General features: G+C 40.4%; 1 non-coding gene across 1 annotated transcript; it reads left to right on the forward strand.

The window, feature by feature from the left end:
- Positions 1 to 959: 959 nt before the first annotated feature.
- LOC133058918 (small nucleolar RNA SNORA26) lies at positions 960 to 1,082 on the forward strand. Its single transcript, XR_009693429.1, has one exon. It is a non-coding gene; the product is annotated as a small nucleolar RNA SNORA26 (small nucleolar RNA).
- The last annotated feature ends 21,195 nt before the right edge of the window (positions 1,083 to 22,277 follow it).

The following is a 22,277-nucleotide window of genomic DNA, read 5'->3' on the forward strand; positions in this document are numbered from 1 at the left end:
ATACATCATCTCAAATGAATTGAATACATAAATACAAAAATAAGCATATATGATTTCATGGTAAGGGAAAGGGTATGTCTTAAAATCCTCTGTGAACTCTATAAAGAGGGGTTCTATGCCAATGTGGGAACTGTTATCAATCTTATAACTAGTCCAATGTTAGGGAAAATGCTCACTCAACAATGTTTGTATGGATGTTGGCTTAGCCTCTAGGGATATGGAATCCCAGGGCCACATGAAGGAGTTCTCCCCTTATTAAGCGTCTCCCAAATTAGTGAAGGGGCTTCCCAGGTGGCACAGTTATAAAGAATATGCCTGCCCATGCTGGAGACACCAGAGATTCAGATTTGATCTTAGGTGAGGAAGATCCCCTGGAGTAGGAAATGACAACCCACTTCAAGTGTTTTCTTCCCTAAAAAACTCCATGTACAGGGGCGACTGGTGGGAGATAGTCCATGGGGACAAAGAGTAAAGAGTCGGACATGACTGATGTGACCAAGAACACACAAAGTACTGAAAGAAAGAACATCTCTGTAAAAGGTCCAAATCTATTTTGGTATATGCTGCGGTTGACCATGCTGCCCCAGCATGGGGGATCTTAGGTTCCCGACCTGGGATCAAACCACTGTGCCCTCTGCAGTGGAAGTCTCAACCACTTTATCACTGGGGAAGTCCCGGGATATGTTCCCATTTTAGAAAGCCAATAAATATTATCCCTTATTTCAGGAGTTTGGAAACACTGAGCACTAGAAGAAAGAACAGTGACAAAGCTCCCAGCTTTGTGACCGATGAGTAGAATTAGAAAAGGCTGCTTGACCCATGGACACAACTAAAACCTCTAATAGGCTCCCTTCTCCTAAATAGAATCTTGCTTAAAAGTTACAGATTTTCAGGCATATTAGTCCCATGGATCAGTAGAGAGGCACGTGTCATTTAAGGATCAGCCATTGCCCTTTCCAGTGCCCTTTTAAGGCTGATGCAGTGCCTTAAGAGGCTAACACAGGAGGGTAAAGAAAGTCTCCATAAAACCCAGAGAAGAGATTTTTAGAACTCCTCTCTGGATCCTGTCTGGAGTCACAACTGAACTGGAAGATTTTAAGTCTTAGCACTTACTAGTATGTGTATAGTTAATACCAAAATCATTAAATTTAAACTTGACCTTCAAAAAATAAATAAATAAATAAGGATCAGCCACTATAAAATAGATAGCTGATGGGAGCCTACGGTATAACATGGGGCTCAGTGCTCTGTGGTGACCCAAACGGGAAAGAAATCCAAAAGAGAGAGGGCATATGTACACGTTACAGCTGATTCACCTTGCTCTACAGCAGAAACGAACAACATTGCAAAGCAGCTATACTCCAATAAAACAAAAACAAAAAAAAAAAAAGAAAGAAAAGAAAAAAAAAAAATAGAGAGAACCAGAAGGGATGAAGCTACAAATATTCTCTCTCCTACCAGACCAACAAGATAAATCACTTACAAGGAAAGTAACAAGGGAAGCCTTTGAGAGAAGAGAAAGCCTCCTGGATCTACTGGAGAGTGACACTTTATGGAAATCATCTATATGGAAAAAAAGGAAGGAGAAGTAAGTGCTCCTCTGTAATGTCTCTATTTCCCAGCTTTTGCTCCTTTAACTGTTGGTTTTATCAAATGATTCCACGGCTGGCCAGGTGTGTGGCTCTCCCCATCAGGAAACTGGAACAATCGTTTTTGGACAGTCTTTCATCTTCATTTATGAGTCTTTTCTCACCCTTTCAAGCTTTGTTCCTTTGTTTTTTTGTTTTTTTTTTTCTTTCTAGAACCACTGGTGGACAGTTTATCTCCCCCCGCCCCCCACCACCCGCCACCAAAGCTAAATAGTGCAGAGCAGTAATTTGAATGACTCCTAAAACTATTCCAAATGCATCTCTTATCCTTTGAGGCAGAGTCACTCTGTACAAAATATAGTGCTTCAGGATTTAAATGGTAAACTCACAGGATGGTTTAAATGTACTCTCTATATACAATATTCTCAACACAAAACACCTCCATTTGCACATAAGCACCTTTCACTTTATTTTTTCATGCTTAATCTACTCTTCATTCTGGTCCAGTCATATTTAGAATCTCAGAATGGGTGAGATAGTTTAACATCAGTGAAAGTAGCTCACTTTTAAGAGTTCAGATGTTAACAGGACAATATAGCCTTCCTCATCTCCAGTCCTACAATTTCTATGTGGACTAAACACAAGCAAAGAAATAATCATGTCCATCCCCATATTTTTTTTAATTCATTTATTCATACATTTCACAGATATTTATTGAGAACCTACTCTGTGACAGTTACTACACCAGAAGTTAGGGACATACCGTAATGACACACCATAATGAACAAAACAGAAATTCCTTCACTTGTGGAACTTCTGTTTAATTTGGAAAGGCAGACAAATTTTAAAGATACATAAGCAAAATATATGTAAGCTTGAGTTTGACCTGTGCCAAGAAGAAAAAAGGTATGAAGGTGGGAAAGTCAGAAAATATCTTGGAGATGGGGTGACATTATAAATAAATTAGCAGGGCAGGCCTCACACCTCCTTATATAAAGGAAAGACAATGTGTAAGTGGAGAGAGACAGGAAATGCATTTTCATGGATGCCTGAGGAGGGAGAGACATACCAGTGGGCAATGGAGATAAAGAAGAAAGGTATATAAATCGAATCAAATCAAGAGTCCTTCCTGGACTGTAAAGAAAGCATGCCATGAACAAAATCCTATCTGCATCTGCTCTAAAAGAAGAATCCTTAGACCCTAAGAGCAGCTATTCCAAGTACAATTAAGGCTCAACTGTCAACCCTTGGTGCAACGCAGAGCCACAATTTTAGCTGTAAAAATACAGGTAACAATTCAAGGAGCCCACTGTCAATAAAAAGATGGAAAAATGAATGTTTTCTGTCTCACCAAGATACCAGTTAGTCAGTCTGTGCTAAGCATCTGGAAACGAAAACCTGTGAACATCAACTCTCTTAAGGAGAATCCCCCGTTGAGAGGAGTGTTAATTACAGCCCATGCCTACTCTGACAGAGGGACACCAAGACTATTTCCAGTTTCCTTGGGAAAGGTGATTGGCAGCTCCAACCACCTTATTATCTTACTGTCCTTCCATATTTCAAGCTTCCAAAGTTTATTTCCCCCCAAGTCCTGGACTTTCGGTGCCTTGACTTTGCACTGAGCATGAGGCTCGTAGGGTTTAACCTCCATTTCAAAAGCAACTACCTGCTTCATCCCCTAGAGCCTCCCGGTCCGATCTTTGTCATGGAATCTCCCAGGAGTATGAGAAGCTGTCTTCTAGGGGCAATTTCGTCCTTGTCACCATATTTTTCTCCGTTGGAGGATCACTCCCTGCAGGATGCCAAACAAAAGCTGCAGGGGCTGCTTATGAAGCCTGTGCCCATAGGCACCTAAATAAGCCTGTTAATTTCGGTCATTTTCAACCTACCATGGAGAGGACCATGACCTTTACTGTGAACTCCTCAAGAACCTATCTTCCTTCAGTTTTTGAGCATTTCAGGCTTCAAGTACCAATTCTGCTACACCTTTTGCAGCTGAATAAGATAAGACCCTCATGTCCTATTTCTGTCTAATTTTCATTTTTCCCCACGTTTTTTTAAGGAAGGTTTGATAGTTTAGACCAGTTTAACCGTTTGTTTTGTTCTTTTTTTCTGTCAGTTTCCTTTTCTTCTCTATTATGCTAACACACTTGACTGGATCTGAGCACCATTATTCCTTTGATTTTTTTCTTTTGAGTCACAGAGAGTTGTCTCTGTAGCATCCTTTGTAGGCTGTCATCTTAATGAGATGCGCTTAACCGCTCTTTGTGACCCCATGGACTATAGCCCCCACCAGATTCCTCTGTCCATGGGGATTCTCCAGGCAACATTACAGGAGTGGGTTGCCATGCCCTCCTCCAGGCGATCTTCCCAACCCAGGGATCGAACCCAGGTAACCCGCATTGCAAGCAGATTCTTTACCACCTGAGCCACCAGGGAATCCCATCTTAATGAGAGGTACAAAGCCAGTGACTGTGGGATGACAAATAGCATCGTCCAAAACAATCCCATCCTCTACCACCTTACTAAATAGGATAATCCCAACCTGGTGCATTCTCCTTTCAGATCAACTTGGATAAAAGTGCTGTTCTTGATTTATTATTGTTCTGTTCAGTTCTCCTGGAGTGGCGCTTGGCCCCTGTCCCTTCTTTCCTGCTCACTCAAAGCAACGGAGTAACTGCATCCCTAACTGCAACTGCTGTGCTGCTTATAATATGCTCTATATGGCTCTGAGTGGCCAGCGTCCTTCCTGATCCCTTCTTAAATCCGTACAAATTGTCATCACGTCACACAGCTATTCTGATCTATTACAGAAGTTTTCCCTTTCGTTGTGACACCACTCTTAAAGGCCTTAGATGTGTCCTATATCTGGTTTCCCTCTGGGGGCCATCTGCCCTCTGCTCTCTGGAATAAATTCTTGTTGTTTTGTATGATTAGAGGCGGAAACATCATCCTCTCTGATTTAGTATCAACAAAGGTGCCCAACTCTTTCTTCAACTCCCTTCCAAGGGCATTTAACCCAAGAGAATCCTCTTTCCTCTTTGTTACTTGGCCAGTCTGGACCCTGCTAACTGTACCCTGGGAACCTGCCCTCTTCCTGCCCAAACACACTGCCATCTCTACAGTGGTTGCCATTCTCCACTGCCCACATTGTGATAGCAAGACAGAAACCTAAGGCTTATACCAATTTATTACTAGAAAATTCAATTCCTAGAGATGGAGTCTGTTACTGGAACAGAACTTTTTGTTTTGTTTTTTTATTTAATTTGTGAGTTGCCATGTGTTTCATGGAGTTCCTCTGTACTTTTACCTCTAAAGGCTTATTCATTGTATTTATTCGTTAGTGAAGTCTACTACCCTTTTGTTCATGAGGCTGCATCTTTATAATGGAAAGCCATTATTCAGAGTAAGCATCCTGGCTATCTATGAATGCAAAGGCTCTTGAGTTGATGTTGAACTTAACTGCAATGATAATGCTAAGTCACTGCCTGAGGCTGTTGCAAAATACTCAGGCTGGAAGCAAAACTCATCTCTTCTACTAAAACTGAAAACATTCACTGAGGAATCTTAATTGGGCCCAAATCTTTCCCCTGTTACCTGCTTCCTAACTCACGTCTTGCTTATGTAAGTCAGGTCAATGTTCAACACCATGGCCCCGTATATCATAAAACCCCTGGGATGTGCTTATTTAGAGTCCAGGGGGCATCACCTAGGCCCTCATCTTTTTAAAAATAGCTTCAGGTCTGTAACTTACAGAAACTAGGGATAGCTGTGATCCATATTCATAAATACTTCAGTGATCTGAACTTAGTAAATCTTAGATTTGAAAGCATCTCATCCTGGCTGAGTCAAAAACCTCAATCTATCTGAATTTTATGTACATAATTTTGCCCCTAATTTCTAAGATTCTGAGACCTTACACCCATCTATAATAGCATCCTATTATGTTCTTCTATTCAAAGTAGGACCCATTTGTGAGGAATAAAGAAAAAGAGCTAACATGCTATCTTTTTGCTAGTAAGCTGATGGGAACCCAGTCTACTGCTAACAGACTTTGAATATGCCCTCCCTATGTTCCTAAACTCACCCCACAGTCCCTGGGAGTGCTGGCAAAATCAGAACCCTACATGCTTGAGAGCCTGCCTTAAAAAAGAGTCTGTGATCTTGGCTCTAATTCTACCTGTATTCTAGGCTGAATCATTATGCCCAGGTATTCGGTCAAACATTATTCTGATGTTTCTGTAAGGGTGTTTTCGGATGAAACACAACAAAATCACTGGATTTTGAATAAAATAGATTGTTCTTCATAACATGGATGTGTGTGTGTGTGCTCAGTCGTGTCCAGTTCTTTGCAAATTCATGGACTGCAGCTTACTGGGTGTCTTCGTCCATGCAATTTTCCAGTCAAGAATTCTGGAGTAGGTTGCCATTTCCTACTCCAATAAAAGAGATGGACCTCATCCATTCAGTTGAAGACTAATAGAACAAAAAGTTTGACCTCCTTTAGGCAAGAGAGAATTACTCTGACAAAAGACTGCCTTCAAACTTCATCTGAAGCATGGGCTCTTCTCGGTTAGCCAGTAGACTGCTTTTGCACTTGAACTACAACTCTTTCCTGAGTCTCTAGCCTGTTAGCCTCCACCATCAGATTTTGGCATCACCAAGCCTCTGCAAGCACATGAGCCAAGTCCTTGAAAAATCTCTTCTTTACGTAACCACATCATATCGGTTCTCTTCCTCTGGAGAATGCTGAGTATTACAGCAGGTCTAGAAGGGATCTTTTGCTGTACATTCTCTGTTCTTTTTTCAAACTCACCATCTCATCAGCCTGATGAATCTTTCTCCCTCTCTCAACAACCAGGGAATACAGAGAAACAGGACAGTGATTGTATTCTCATACTTTTCTCCTGGATTGGGGGAATGTGAAAGCATTCGAAGAGCTGAATGAGCTTGTTCCCAACTCCTGGAGAGACACAGACCCAGTTTAATCTTTCTTACAGTCAACAGCCTCATACTTACTTTCCCCAGTTTGATCTTAGTATATATTTATCTGCTTCCAGACTAAACAGAGCACTTTTAATTTTTGCTTCTTTGGCTACATTGACTTACTCTGCATCTGAGTCACAGCCGAGGCACCAAGTGTAAGGCAGCAAATGCAGACTTTGATTTAGACAAAGCTGATTTCAAACCACAGGTGTTTCCACTTAAATGTTCTTTGGCACTAAGATGTAGACTCTAACTTACATATTTCCTGTATATAATCTGTAAGTCAGTCAGAAGATTTCTGATTTCATTCCTTCCTCTGTTGTTGATTTGAAATAGAAACAATCTATCTAACAGAGTTTTTTTGAGAATTAAATTAGGTAATAATATCTTTCAGTGTCTAGAGCACAGTTATGAGTTAGGCAATAATATCTTACAGTGAATTTTTGAGGTTATGAACACGCTCTTATGAAAAGACTGATGATTCCCCAAACCCTGTTTGGTCAATATGGATGCTACTATTCTGCTGGTTTCCGAGGAAGACATTGGCAAAGGTTCTCTGATAGACCAGACTTTATTCAGGCTCTGAAACCTACTCTTATGCCCCTGTGCCCTTCCTTGTAAAATCCAGTTTGGGCAAGAACCCTGTGTCAGTTTATCATGAACCCCTTGCCCTTGGTATTGGGTATCAGGGTACCAGCTCACCCTGGCCTGTCTTTATCTCTCTCTTCATGGGCACCAACAGTAGCATTAGTTTAATTGATAATGAAACAGTGGAATGAAGGATTTGAAATTGTCAGAGTGTAGAACAGATCAAAGGGGCAGAGGGATCAAGACAGCTGACAGACAAATAATGCAGTTTAGCCTACGTGAGACCTCGTCTTGTTGGGTCCAATGTGTGTTTTAGCTACAAAGGGGGAAAAACTGTAATATGCTGGGGGTGGTGGTATATGTGTATTTAACAACTGCATTCACCAGAAAATATGCCCCAGTCAAAGGGTGCTGACCCTCTTATTTTAAAACACCTGAATTATTGGCCAGGAGAAGATGCTGTAATGTCTGTTAGAAAGGACACAAGTGAGAATCTTAAGTATCCTGATTATCTTCTCTTTGAAGTATTCACCAAAAACATCACACTTTCAGTTCCTGAAAAGAATATACATTTCTTATCTAGGTGGCCTCTTATCCTAGGATTTTACTCAGTAAGCATACGTGTGATTACACCAATTTAGAGAATGGAAGTTGCATTAGGCTTTTTACAAGCACCCCGTTTAAGTAAGAACATGAAGAGGTCAGTTCAGGAAATGGTAAAGTGCATGGACTGTGAGGTTTCAGGCATAAGTGGATCCAGATGTTTGTGACACAGTCACATTCTTGCCTTTTACTGCATCTCTTATCTCTCCTCTCCTCTCTATGAGCCCCATCCTTTGATCTTTCTGCCGCATGTCAGCGTGACACAGTTAGCAGGTCTCATTGTATCTGGTACTTATAATTCCTGATTTGAGAAAAGTGAACCATTAGCTTTCAACACAGATACTACTTACTCAAGTCTCATTTATCTCATGTTTCCACCTTCATCTAACATTAGGTCTGGAGAGATGGGGCCTTCTCTTCGGACAGGGTAGTGAATAATCACTATGTCTTACAAATATTCTGTTTCTTTGAGGATTCTTTTGTCTAGAGAATTCCATGTATAGTGAATACAGCCTCTCCAAGATAATACCCTTTTATCTTGCCCTTTTCTGGCCTCTAGAATGCCCTTTTCTAGCCTCTCTGCATCCAGGGATGAGGCATGAGTATATATTTAACTTGTCAGATTCATCCACATTAAATTAATTTAGAATAGGGAAAAGGGAGGGAGCAGGTGTTATCTGAAATGTATCCATGACATGCAGAACTATTGCCATCGCAGGTTTAGACTTGCGTAGTCATGTCTTTGGGTTTCAGTTCTGGCCTTCCATCCCTACAAACAAATGACCCTGTGGTACTCTCAGAGATCCTTTGCGCCATTTAATAACAAAAAATTCATTCTTTGCTGCATTAGAAAGAGTTTGTTCAGATTTTTGCAATTAACTACTCCAACTATTGTTGGACAACTCTATATTGTCACCCTGCTTATTTAACTTATATGCAGAGTACATCATGAGAAATGCTGGGCTGGATGAGGCACAAGCTGGAATCAAGATTGTAGGGAGAAATATCAATAACCTCAGATATGCAGATGACCCCACCCTTATGGCAGAAAGTGAAGAGGAACTAAAGAGCCTCTTGATGAAAGTGAAAGAAGAGAGTGAAAAAGTTGGCTTAAAGCTCAACATTCAGAAAACTAAGATCATGGCATCCAGTCCCATCACTTCATGGGAAATAGATGGGGAGACAGTGGAATGAGTGTCAGACTTTATTTTTTTGGGCTCCAAAATCACTGCAGATGGTGATTGCAGCAGCCATGAAATTAAAAGACGCTTACTCCTTGGAAGGAAAGTTATGACCAACCTAGACGGCATATTAAAAAGCAGAGACATTACTTTGCCAACAAAAGTCCGTCTAGTCAAGGCTATGGTTTTTCCAGTGGTCATGTGTGGCTATGAGAGTTGGACTCTGAAGAAAGCTGAGCACCGAAGAATTGATGCTTTTGAACTGTGGTGTTGGAGAAGACTCTTGAGAGTCCCTTGGACTACAAGGAGATCCAACCAGTCCATCCTAAAGGAGGTAAGTCCTGGGTGTTCATTGGAAGGACTGATGCTGAAGCTGAAACTCCAATACTTTGGCCACCTGATGCGAAGAGTTCACTCATTGGAGAAGACCCTGATGCTGGGAGGGATTGGGGGCAGGAGGAGAAGGGGATGACAGAGGATAGATGGCTGGATGGCATCACCGACTCGATGGACATGAGTTTGAGTAAACTCCAGGAGTTGGTGATGCACAGGGAGGCCTGGTGTGCTGCGATTCATGGGGTCGCAAAGAGTCAGACATGACTGAGTGACTGAATTGAACTGAACTCCAACTATGATAGCTAAACTGGATCAGTAGTCATTCTGCTGATGGGAAATAGAGATTCAGTTCAATACCCATGTCAGTATGCCATGGGAAAGGGTTAATTTACCAATGAAAACAATGCTGTCAAAAAGTCTCAGATACTCACACAGATCTGCCACAATGTAGCAGAAATATTCAGTTATGAAGTGATTCCTTGATTTGTTAATTAATGAGAAACTCTCAGAAAAGCCTTAGATGAAAGTAGCATTTCCTTACATTCATCTTCTTGGCGGGCCTTCCTCTGACCCTTCAGGTGCCCCTGACCAGTGCAAACACTCCTGAGGCGTGTGCCTGAAACTGCCATGATGATCAGGACTAACTCTTTAATTCCTCTCTTCCCTTCCCCTTCCAACCTTATCTCTTGGATACTAGTTCCTTATATCATCTGTTTTCCTCGATTCTCTTCACCTTTTAGGGTAACCTACCTTTTTTTTTGTGGCTTTTTGAGGGCTTTCATAATTTGTTTGCCATTCTGCATATCTCCATAATGTGTGCATTTCCCAATAGAGGTTCAGTGAGAGTTTTGTGATTTTTGACCTCATTTGACTTTATTGACTGCCAATCCCCACTCTCCACCCCATAAGGGAAAGATGACTCAGACACCTCCTGTACCACACTGGTGTCCTTATTACCACCAAAATCTTCACCGTATCTTCTATTATGGACCCACACCCTTCCCATTCTCTACAGTATACCACTGAGCAATATACATTTATTTTTCATGTCTATGAAAGATCCACTGAAGGGAAAGAGCTAGCTGGCATCTTAATACAATTGGCTTTTGAGCTATTGGTGTAGCCTCATCTTTTTCAGATCAATTTTCTATGAGACTTTGTGTGGTTTTGTGACAGTTTTCAACTTGGCTTTTATAAGCTCAATTAATGATGTTGCAACTTCCCCTGGGGGTTTACTGGTCCCAGGTGCCCTTGTGTGGCAGATGTTACAAAACAGCTGGTAGATGTACGACTTTGCATATACAATAAAAACCACATACTCACACACGTAGATATATATATAGATGATATAGAATATATATATATAGATGGATAATATCTATTTCTCATAAAATAAGTGGACCTGGTTGCATTTTATAACAAAGCTGAATTAATTGTTTGTAAATCAGTGTAGCTCTTTAGGATGATGAGATGCATTGTGGCAAAAGAAGGTGGATGGCAGTGAAGAGATTCAGGTTCTGGTTCTCACCTTTCTCTAAGACTGTGTCACCTTGAGCAGGTCCTGTCCTCCATCGGGGGGCTCTCGATCTGCTAAAGGAGAGGTGTGGACTATAATAAATCAATAGTCAGCAAACACATAGTAATATAAATATTTTAGACAATATGCAATATTCGTTCTGTTGCAACTACTCAGTTCAGCATTTTGCTGTGGAAATAGTCATAGATAATATTTAAGTGAATGGACACAGTTGTGTTCCAATAAAACTTTATTTACAAAACCAGCTGATGGGCAAGCTTCATTCTTCGGCCCTTGACTAAATGATCTTTAAATGTCCTGTATGTCTGCTCTAATACTGTGTGCATGCTCAGTCATGTGCCAATCTTGGCAACCCCATGGACTATAACTTGCAAGGCTTCTCTGTCCATGGGATTTCCCAGGCAAGAATATTGGGTGGGTTGCCATTTCCTTCTCCGGGGGAATCTCCCCAACCCAGAGACTGAACCTGCATCTCCTGCATTGCAGGCAGATTCTTTTACTGTTGAGTCACTGGGAAAGCTCTAATATTACCTAATCCCAAATACATATAAGCTATTTGGTGGAGCACAATTCCCAACATGATTTAAAGATAACAGTATGATGTTTAATTTACATTAAAGTTATTTTTCATGATGTTTTCTGTGATCCCTAGTCCCTCATCCTAGTTATCAGTACTACTACCCCTTCATTTTGCATGGACACACACACATGCACACATGTCTGTGCATATGTGTGTGCTCACATGCACATACACATTTCCTGTGTAAGTTCAAAATGACGTGTTCTCAACTTGTTGCTACTTGAAAAATCAGTGTTCACATACAGGCAATTTTGATAAACTGTGAAGTATATAAGCTGACTTAGTAATGATCTCATTATGTCATCATTCAACAAATATGACTAAGAACTTACATATGTGGCATTGTGCTTGGACCTGGGGATAAAATAGTGAACAAAAAAGATACAGTCCACATCTTCAAGGTCTAAATTGTCCAGCATAATTGATTTAATGCTTCAATATCATAACTGTTCAATAAGTTTTCCTAATGTAGTTCTAAAAATACAGAAGCATGAACCAAAAAGATATGTGCTGTTTCCTTAATTTACTATTGAAAAGACTTTGGTCTAATACTTTAAGTCTTATGAGCTTTACCTTTTTCAACTGTCTTTTGCAGTCGTATATGCAGTATAGCTATATGCATTATAGACATACCTGCCTTAAAGGGCATTTACAAAGTTTTAAAGGGTTCATTCATGCAAAATGTTATCCACAAACTTTAAGTTTTATACATGAATTAGGCTACTGAGTGAGAATTTTTTTTTAACCTGATAATGTTACTTAGCTTATTAAATACTCATTTATTTCTTTATTTTAATAAAAGGTGGGACTCAATTTCTTTATAAGTATAGGATCTCTTGTATTAAAATTGGTGTTTTAATTCAGAATCATCCTCACTGTTCTCAGTAGAAGAAATTAGATTTTTTTGGATATCATTCTAACTGCAGTTTCTATCACAATCACCCCTCCTCCTTGACCTCTCCCCACCAGACGGAAGCAAATTATAAACCAGCGCTAGTAAATGTCAGCGTTTGTAACTTCAAGAATAGAACATTAAGTTAATCCATTTGACTAAATAATAATTTTACAACATTGTATTCAAACTTATTGATTGATGAAGCCATGCTCCTGACGTCTTAATATAACATCATTTTTTCACTGTATAAATACTCTGTTTGATATTGTCTCCATTTTAAAACACGTTCACAATGGAAAAGCAGATGGACCAGGATGCAATTCCATGTTAGCCTGACTTTAAAACACCTGCTCTTTTCTCAAATTATACAGTGTTCTCTCTTTTCTTCTTCAGTTTGAAGTTAAATTTAGTTTTCAATAGTCTAGAACCATCTTGGAGAGCCATTGAGGTAACTGGGCTTTATTTATACAAGAAAAGAAAAACCTTGTTCAGGAATAACTCATCTTAAGGGAGAGACCAGAAGCTGGAATACAGTTCAAATGCAATGAAGTAGAATCAGAAGTTTGGAATGACCTGACAGCATTCTACTCACTTAGTCCTCTGGCCAGTTCCCATCCTCTGCATTTGCATCTTGCCTTGGTTGGGGTGTGGGTGGTAGGAAAGAAAGTAAAATAAAAGATAAACTAATTCCAAAGGAGCAAAGACCTGGGAGACACAATAGCACAGGTGACCAGCCTCCCAGATCCGTGTGTTGAGGTTGTATCCCTAATATTTGCCTCAATGGCAGTGTTCACTCTCAGAAGTGTAATGGCCCTGTGGACAACAGCAGGTCCACTTTCTACATCTGCTAACTCAAATCTGCAACTTCTCATTTTCTTACAGAGAATAAATGATTCCAGAGTTAGCTGAGATAAAAAAAGGAGAAACAGATCCTGAAGTTCCAATAGAAATTTGCTATGGACCCAGGTTCCCATAGGAAAATTGGTAGCAGAATTTTATATAAACACCCACATACATGCATCCGTGGGCTTCCCTTGTGGCTCAGCTGATAAAAAATCCACCTGCAATGCGGAGACCTGCATTCGATCCCCGGGTTGGGAAGATCCCCTGGAGAAGGGAAAGGCTACCCTCTCCAGTATTCTGGCCTGTAGAAATTCATGGTCTGTATAGTCCATGGGGTTGCAAAGAGTCAGACATGAATGAGCAACTTTCACTTCACATGCATCTATATGCATGTATCTTTGTATATATGCATATATGTACACACATTATATAAAATGATTCCTGTGTTTACAGTCCTCAGTTCTAGATTGCATCTTTGCTTACCATTTTAGTTGACCAGGATTGATGCTTTTGAACTGTGGTGTTGGAGAAGACTCTTGAAAGTCGCTTGGACAGCAAGGAGATCCAACCAGTCCATCCTAAAGGAAATCAGTCCTGAATATTCATTGGAAGGACTGATGTTGAAGTTGAAATGCCACTACTTTGGCCACCTGATGCGAAGAGCTGACTCATTGGAAAAGACTCTGATGCTGGGAAAGATTGAAGGTGGGAGGAGAAGGGGACAACAGAGGATGAGATGGTTGGATGGCATCACTGACTCAATGAACATGAGTTCGAGTAAACTCCAGGAGTTGGTGATGGACAGGGAGGACTGGCGTGCTGTGGTTCATGGGGTCACAAAGAGTTGGACATGACTGAGTGACTGAACTGGCTGACTGACTTAGTTGACCAGACAATCTTCATTGTACAAAAATGCTGGCAACTCAGTAGAAATTTCTTATTATTTCATATCCACTTACCATCTTATCTCTATAAAATTTTATAAAAGCATTAGACTAAAAGATCACAAATTATCTTGATTATCCCCCACTCCCATTCCCAAACTCCCCAATAGATTGCACACTGTATCCTTTCAGCCCTTTGGGAAGTTAAAACCATAAATTCCTGCTTCTTTGATAGAAGAGTGAGTTGGACTGACTACCAGGAAGGAAAAAAGAAAAAAAAAAAAAATCTAATTCATTCTGTTTTTTATACATGGAACTAACCCTAGACATCCAGCTTCACATTCTTCCCCTCAGAAAACCCTCCAGCCTCCTGACATCCCTATAATCAAAATTCTTCTCCTGCGGTTGAAAGGAAAAGAGGAAAAATAGAAAGGGCTATTTAAAGAGATCTTTATCTCTTGTCTTCCAACCAAAACCTATGACCCTTATCCTTTCTCTGCTAAACTCCTCCCTTTTTTAAGCTTTGCTCTGTCTCCCAGGAGAGGGGCCATGGAGTATCTATCTATCAGTGTATTTGTAGGGAAAGATGCTGGGAAAGATTGAAGGCAGGAGGAGAAAGGGACGACAGAGGATGAGATGGTTGGATGGCATCACCGACTCAATGGATATGAGTTTGAGCATTTGAGCCAGCTCCAGGAGATGGTGATGGACAGGAAGCCTGATGTGCTACAGTCCATGGGGTTACAAAGCATTGTACACAACTGGGAAACTGAACTGAACTGAACTGAGGAGGATGTTTGGCAGAACAGCAGTGTAGTGAAATTCCACATCTAGCATCTTTCAGAGGCAAGATTTTAGAGGCATTGCTTATATTTTCTGACCTTCATTTTCTCTCCAGTGACGCAGGGTAAATAAACATGCTACTTGTGATCTTCATGAGGACAGGGCTCTGTACTGCTTACCTCCAGCAAAGTGCCTGGAAAGGGAAGATAGCCCTTTAATAAAAGAAAGAATGTGGAGTGGGAGGATAGGCATGAGGGGATGAAATAGAGAAAAGTATGAGAAAAACAGCTGTAAAATAGCTGCTTCTCAGTAAGCCCTTTAGTTAATGCCATTTCCTAGTCCTTTCATCTTCCTCCTCTCCTACCCCAGAACTTTATTCCAACTAATCTCTTCTAAATACATATATTTCATAGTTTTGTATTTCTGCATCAGTCAAGTTTTGCACACCCTTGGTCTTAGATGCCTAATAATGATGTTGATGTAATAAAAAAAGGTGGGATGTGCAGACACATTGAATATTTTAGCTTACCTTCTTTCTTTATACCTCATAGGTGTTGTGACTCATGACACAATGGTTGTGAACTGTCATAGCCATCCTTATGCTGAGTTTCTCAATTGCTACAATGTTTGAAGCTAAACAAACAAACAAACAAAAATGAAAACAAAGCTATCTTGTATCCTTCAAATTTCCTTTCTCTCTCCTTTTTTCTCCCTCTCTCCCTTCCTTCCTCTCACTTCATTCCTTCCTTCCTTTTTTTCTTCCTGTGTTCCTTCATTTTTTCTTTCTCTGAAAGAATATTTCACCTCTACAATTTCCTTCGCCACTGGCTAATAGTTTTGTGACTTTGTTTATGGAACATTTTGTTCTCCGCTGAATTTCATACCTGAACAAAAATTCATATGTTCCAGTTCCACACCCCAGGACCTCAGAATGCAACCTTATTTGGAAACAGCGTTGTTGCAAATGTAGCTACTTAAGACAAGATCATACTGGAGCAGGTTGGACCCTTTATCTGATAGGACTGGTGTCGTTAAAAAAGGGGGACATTTGGATACACACACAAACAGGAAACAGCATGTAGGCAAAGATCACCTACAAGCTAAAAAACACAAGATTTCCAACAGTCACCAGAAACCAGGAAAGAAGCCTAAAGAGACCCATCCCCTGTACTTTCAGAGAGCAGGGCCCCACTAAAACCCCTTGATCTCAGACTTCTAGCCTCTGTAACTGCTAAGCTATAAATTTCTGTCTAAATCAAGCAGTTTATGGTACTTTGTTACCACAGCCCTAGAAAATGAACATGCATTATAAGCTTATCTTTCTAGACTACTCTTTTAAATGGGTTTCCCCTTATTGACTTACTTCCCTCTTCAAACATTTATCTTTATGAGACAAAATGATCTCTAAAGTAATAGATATGCCAAGAAAAAACAAACAAAAAAAAAAGAGGCGGGGGTGGGGGGAAATTCCCTGGTGGTCCAGGGGTTAAGACTCAGTGCCTTCACTGCCAGGGCCCAGATTCAATCTCTGGTCAAAGAACTAAGATCGCAGAAGCTACACTGAATGGTCAAAATAATAACGATAAGAATAATAATAAAAGCAATAAACGTAACCACGACCCCCAACCCCTCGTCTTTAAACACTGTCATAACTCCATGTTGTTCACCTCAGTGATGTCGGCAGGACACGCAGTGTCCCAAACACCACTTTTTCTCTTTCCAGCACCTATCCTTCTCATCTTTCAAGCTCCAAAAACAGGACACCTCCCAGATCTCCATGTCCCCTCTCCTGATCCCACTGTGGGCGGGCTTGAGTCTGAATGTCATTCCTCAACAAGACTCAAAAGACTTGAAGTGTCAGCCCCTGTTTTCCTGATCATCTGTCATCCAATTGTCATGCAGGGCACAGCAAACTTTATTTTTCTAGGATTTTAGGATTTTTCTGGCTGGAAAGATTGTTATTTGTATATGTTAAATTCTGCTTAAATCCCCTTAGGCCGCTTCAGTAATAAATCAAGCAAATACATCAAAGAAAGAAAACTTTGCTGAGCTTTATTCCTGAGCCATTGAAAAAGTGTCCTTTGGCATGCAGGCAAAAAGCGGATTTTAGCCTGATGGATTTTCCTTTGCTTTAATGCCTGATTTTAACGGCATTAGGCAGAGGGGAAGGAGATGGCTCTTCACGGTCTTCAAAAATGGAAGGAAATTGAAAACCCTTAAAATCCCCATTATGCTTGAACTTCTCCCCTTCACTTAACCATGAGTTTCAAGTTTTTCATTATCTCCTTACTAATTAACTTACCTGAGCATAATCAACAAATAATAAAATGTGGTGGCAAAAGAAATTAGTCTCTAAGTGTTCCCTAGAATTGCTGTGATATGAGAAAGAAGCAATATGTTCCAGACGGAGCCCTTTCCCTAGAGAACCCACCTTCCCTTCAGCCATCAGGCGGCTTTTCTGCTTGGAGTGACTTTTGCAGAGTTCAGTCTCTGGGCTCTTATGAAGCTGTTTTCTACATACAGACTTGCTTATGGAACAGGTCGACAGAATCAAAATATTTTGTTGTGCTCCAGGATGAAGGGAGAGGAAATTGCTTGGAATATGAAACAAGCAAGGGGGCTTAAGAGATTCCCAAAAGGTAATTTATTCTGCAATGCAAACTTTGGGGTTGAGGCATTCAATAGTGAATCTCTGCTTTGAGGACTTTCTCTAAGATTTAGGGGTACTTTTGAATCAGTGCCTGAAAAGGTGATGGGATTGTCAATGTTTCCCATTTATTCCCGCCTTGAATGTGAAAGAAAAAATGAAAGGAAAGATTATCTTTGATTTTCTGAAATAGGTGGGGTTAGATCACAGAAAATGTGATTTGTGTTTTACACAGTGTGGGTTGAAATCAGATCATTGAGACATCTTAATTCCACGGCTGAATCTACTCTGTGCTAATTATCATGGCAGAGTGATACTGACTGAAGGATTAAGGAACTTTCCTGAAAGAATTTCACAAAGTCTAATTTTATAAAACCTAAAAATGGTATAATGGGCTTGGGAGCTGTGGATCTCATCAGATGCTTGCAGTAGGTTGGCTCAGGCAAATGGAAGCCTGGGAAGGAATGAAGGAGGGAAGCAGAGCTGTTGTCAGAGCAACACAAGGGATGTTCTTTGTTTGCCCAGCAGGTCTCAGGTGTTAATCCCTCTATTTCAGGGGGTTTAGAGTTTGGGGAAAGAGTGGAAACAGTGGCTGACTTTATTGTTCTGGGCTCCAAAATCACTGCAGATGGTGATTGTAGCCATGAAATTAAAAGACTCTTACTCCTTGGAAGGAAAGTTATGACCAACCTAGACAGCATATTAAAAAGCAGAGACATTACTTTGCCAACAAAGGTCCGTCTAGTCAAGGCTATGGTTTTTCCAGTGCTCATGTATGGATGTGAGAGTTGGATTATAAAGAAAGCTGAGCGCTGAAAAATTGATGCTTTTGAGCTGTGATGTTGGAGAAGACTCTTGAGAGTCCCTTGGACTGCAAGGAGATCCAACCAGTCCATCCTAAAGGAAATCAGTCCTGGGTGTTCATTGGAAGAACTGATGTTGAAGCTGAAACTCTAATAATTTGGCCACCTCATGCGAAGAGCTGACTCACTGGAAAAGACCCTGATGCTGGGAAAGATTGAGGGCAGGAGGAGAAGGGGACGACAGAGGATGAGATGATTGGATGGCATCACCGACTCAATGGACACGGGTTTGGTTGGACTCCGGGAGTTGGTGATGGACAGGGAGGCCTGGCGTGCTGCGGTTCATGGAGTCACGAAGAGTCAGACACGACTGAGTGACTGAACTGAACTGAATAGAACAGTGCGTGAAGTTGAAGGCTGAACACTCAGTTTGAGGACCTAGATTGTCACTTGGTAGTGTCCTTGAGCAAAAGAATGAACTTCTTGACCCTCCACTTCCTCATGCAAAGAAGTGAAATTATTTTCAGAGCTTGTTATGAGGATGGAATGATACAGTAAATACAAAATATTTTTATACAATAAAATACTTATTAGTATATCCATTACAGTATTTATCACATGGCAGTCTTTTATGAACATTTAAAGATGGTTTCACACACAATGAACACACACCTGAATATTATTATCATCTTTATTATGTGGATGAATTAATTAGCACCAAAGTCTTTAGGTTTGAAAACTGCAAACTCAGTGTATGTTATTATTATCAGGGACTTGTTTCCTTAATAATCACATTACTTCTCAGCAGAATTAAGTGCAAAATGAAGATGGAACAAAGGGGAGATATTGAAATGTGTAGATGTAAGTAGATAGTATTAAGACTCATATTCTTCGATTTTACTGTTTTGCTTGCTCTGTGGATATAAACCAGATACACAGTCTATGAGTGCAAAAATAATCAGAACTTGATTCCATTCAGTCCACTTCTGTCCATCAATGCTGCCACCTATTTAACCATCGTCTCCTCCAGCCTGTGTTGAAGAAACAAACTTCTCATTGAGCTTCCTGACTGCAATCTCCCTCTCCTCTTAGCTAATCTCCACACCGTATGTGATCTTTCTAAATTATAAGCAAACTATCCTCCATGGTTTATAATTGATCTTATGCCTAATGTAAACAATATATGGTGTCTTACAAGACCCTTGATAACCTCAACCATTTGAGCTTCCCACCTCATCCTCCAACTCTTCTCCTTCCCCGACTTTTCAACCTTCCCCTGCACCATCCCATGCTCCCGAAGCACCTGCCTTACCTTCAGTTATATTCAGTTCTGCTATGATATGTGCATTCCTAAAAATCACAGCACTATGCAACATTATGCAATATAAACCACAAGGCTGATGGGGCTAAGCAAGCAAGTGACAATCTCTTAGGCATGCCCAACTCTTTGCAACACCAAGGACTGTAGCCTGCCAGGCTCCTCTGTCCATGGAATTCTCCAGGCCAGAATACTGGAGTGGTCCATTCCCTTCTCCAGGGGATCTTCCCAACCCAGGGGTCAAATCAGGGTCTCCCACATTTCAGGTGGATTTTTTTAACCATTTGAACCACCATGGAAGCCCAAGAATACTGGAATGGGTAGCTGATCCCTTTTCCAAGGGATCTTCCCTACTCAGAAATCAAACTGTGGTCTCCTGCATTGCAGGTGGATTCTTTACCAAGATGGGGCTAGGTGCACAACAAACACCAACATTTCATTTGAAACATGCATAAAAAGAAGACAGAAATCTAGTAAAAATGGGAATATAGCTTTACATCTGCCAAATGGCTAAGAAATGCTTAAATGCTACAAAAAAATGAAACTTGACCTTGACAAAGACCTGCTGTGTGTTTTTAGATGTGAGGATGAGAAGGGTAATGATTGTGAGCAGCTGTCAAGAGGAGGAAGGAGAGTCACCTAGAATGGAAGGGAAAGATGTCATGCCAGATGTGCGAAAGTGAGTGTGGCCCAAGGCACTCAGGTTGGACTGAGGGAGTTGATGGATGCTTGAGATGTTGCCTGTGTGCGTGTTGCGTATTCTGACATATCTCAGTGCAGCAAAAATCTGCATTCAGGTGTACATTTTGCATTCTGTGTTTCTCACAGAAAAATCACACATAAGCAAATGCAAAATTCACTCATGCTCAAACTTTTCCCTAATACATTAATTGCATTGGAATAAACTCACCTTTTCAAAGCCAAGGCTACGGCAGACTGTATTTGATGCACCATGGTTCATCCTGATTCTGGACGTGGACCCATTAGGCTTCTCTGTAGATCCTTCACCCTGGTCTCTTCTTCATGTCCATAAATCCTACCAATCCTGTAAACCTTAGTGTAAGCACATTTCATTCCAAGAAGCTTCTCTCAGAACTTCAATATGCCAAGTCAATTTTTCTTAAACTCATCTCTTATTTTCACCCAAACTCTTCCTAAACCTGGACCCATTGCCTCCAAATACTTTGTGAGAACATGCCCTTCCTATCACTAACCTCCCTCAATAAATTCACCTCCCACATCTTCTCTCAATAAATGGAAATTTCTTTCTTCTAGTTGGCCACAAACTTGACACCATTCTTATTTCTTCTCTTCCTTTTGTACCTTACATTCAATTTTTCAGGAAAGCTTGTTGGTTCTGCCTTCAGAATGTGTCCAAAATCCAACCATTTCTTGCCAACATCACTGTTGTCCTTGTTCAAACTATCAGCAGCCCTTGCCTGGGTGATAATGGTGCTTTAACTGTTTCATTCCTGCCAATTTTGTTCCATATAGTCTATTTTTAACACAGAAGAAGAACAACCCTTTTAAGAAGTAAATCATGTTACTTTCTGTCCAAAGTGGCATTCAGAGACCTAACAATCAGTTTATGAGGACTGAAACAATCTCATAACATCCCCTGCTCCAATCTAACCCATTGCCTCTTATTCTCTTCTTTCCTCTACCCTTCAACCACACCAACTTCTCTTCAATTTCTTGAGCACACCAACCACATCACTTCAGGGCTTCAGTACTTGGTCTGTACATTATCTGGAACACTCTTGGCTCAGATATCAATATAGCTTGATTCCGTACTTTCAAGGTCTCTGCCTGAGTATCACTTTAGTGGTGAGCTTTTCCCTGACTAATCTAATTAAAATCACAAGAACAAGGTCCCTTCACCAATAGCATGCTTGTCCCAGTAGCTGGCCACTAGCTGCCCCCTACTCTGACTCATTTTAACTGCAACATTTTGCAGTTTTTCTTCCTTTCTTATTTTTTTTAAATTTTTTAAATTGTGAAATTATGATGGCACACTTGCAAGAGACTTGGAAAATACAGAACCAAGTTATATATAGTCACAGTATATATTACAATTATTTTTTAAGTAGATAAATTAAGATTTTAGTTGGAATTTCAATACCAAGCTCTCAACAATTTATAGAATGAATAGTCAGAAGAGTAGAAGGATATAGTAGGCCTGAAAACACTATGATCCAGTTCAGGATAATTAAGATTTATACAGTTTTATGCAATGGCAAGATACAAATTCTATTCAAATTCCCATAGACTATAAACTAAGAGACACTGGCAAGTATCCAGGGCAATAAGGCAAGGTGCAAACATTTCATGGTCTAAAATTATTGATATAGAGTCTATTCTCTTATTATTGTAGAATTATGTTAGAAATCAATATCAAAAGATATTTGAAAGTATTGTCTAATTTTTTCTACTAGACCATGAGAACAAAGGACTTCTGTTCATAGCTATTTCTTCAGCAGATAGAACATGATCTGGCATGGAATAAGCGTTCAACAAATATACGTTGTATAAAATTCTCAGATGTGAGGTAACTGCATGAGCTATAGGGAACTCACCAGTGGCCTAGCAGTAAAGAATCTGTTTGCGATGCAGGAGCCACAAGTTCAATTCCAGGTTCAGAAAAGATCCCCTGGAGGAGGACAAAGCAACTCACTCCCATATTCTTGCCTGGAGAACCCCACAG

The sequence above is a fragment of the Dama dama genome, chromosome 6, assembly GCF_033118175.1.
Source record: "Dama dama isolate Ldn47 chromosome 6, ASM3311817v1, whole genome shotgun sequence".
NCBI classification, from domain to species: Eukaryota; Metazoa; Chordata; class Mammalia; order Artiodactyla; family Cervidae; genus Dama; species Dama dama.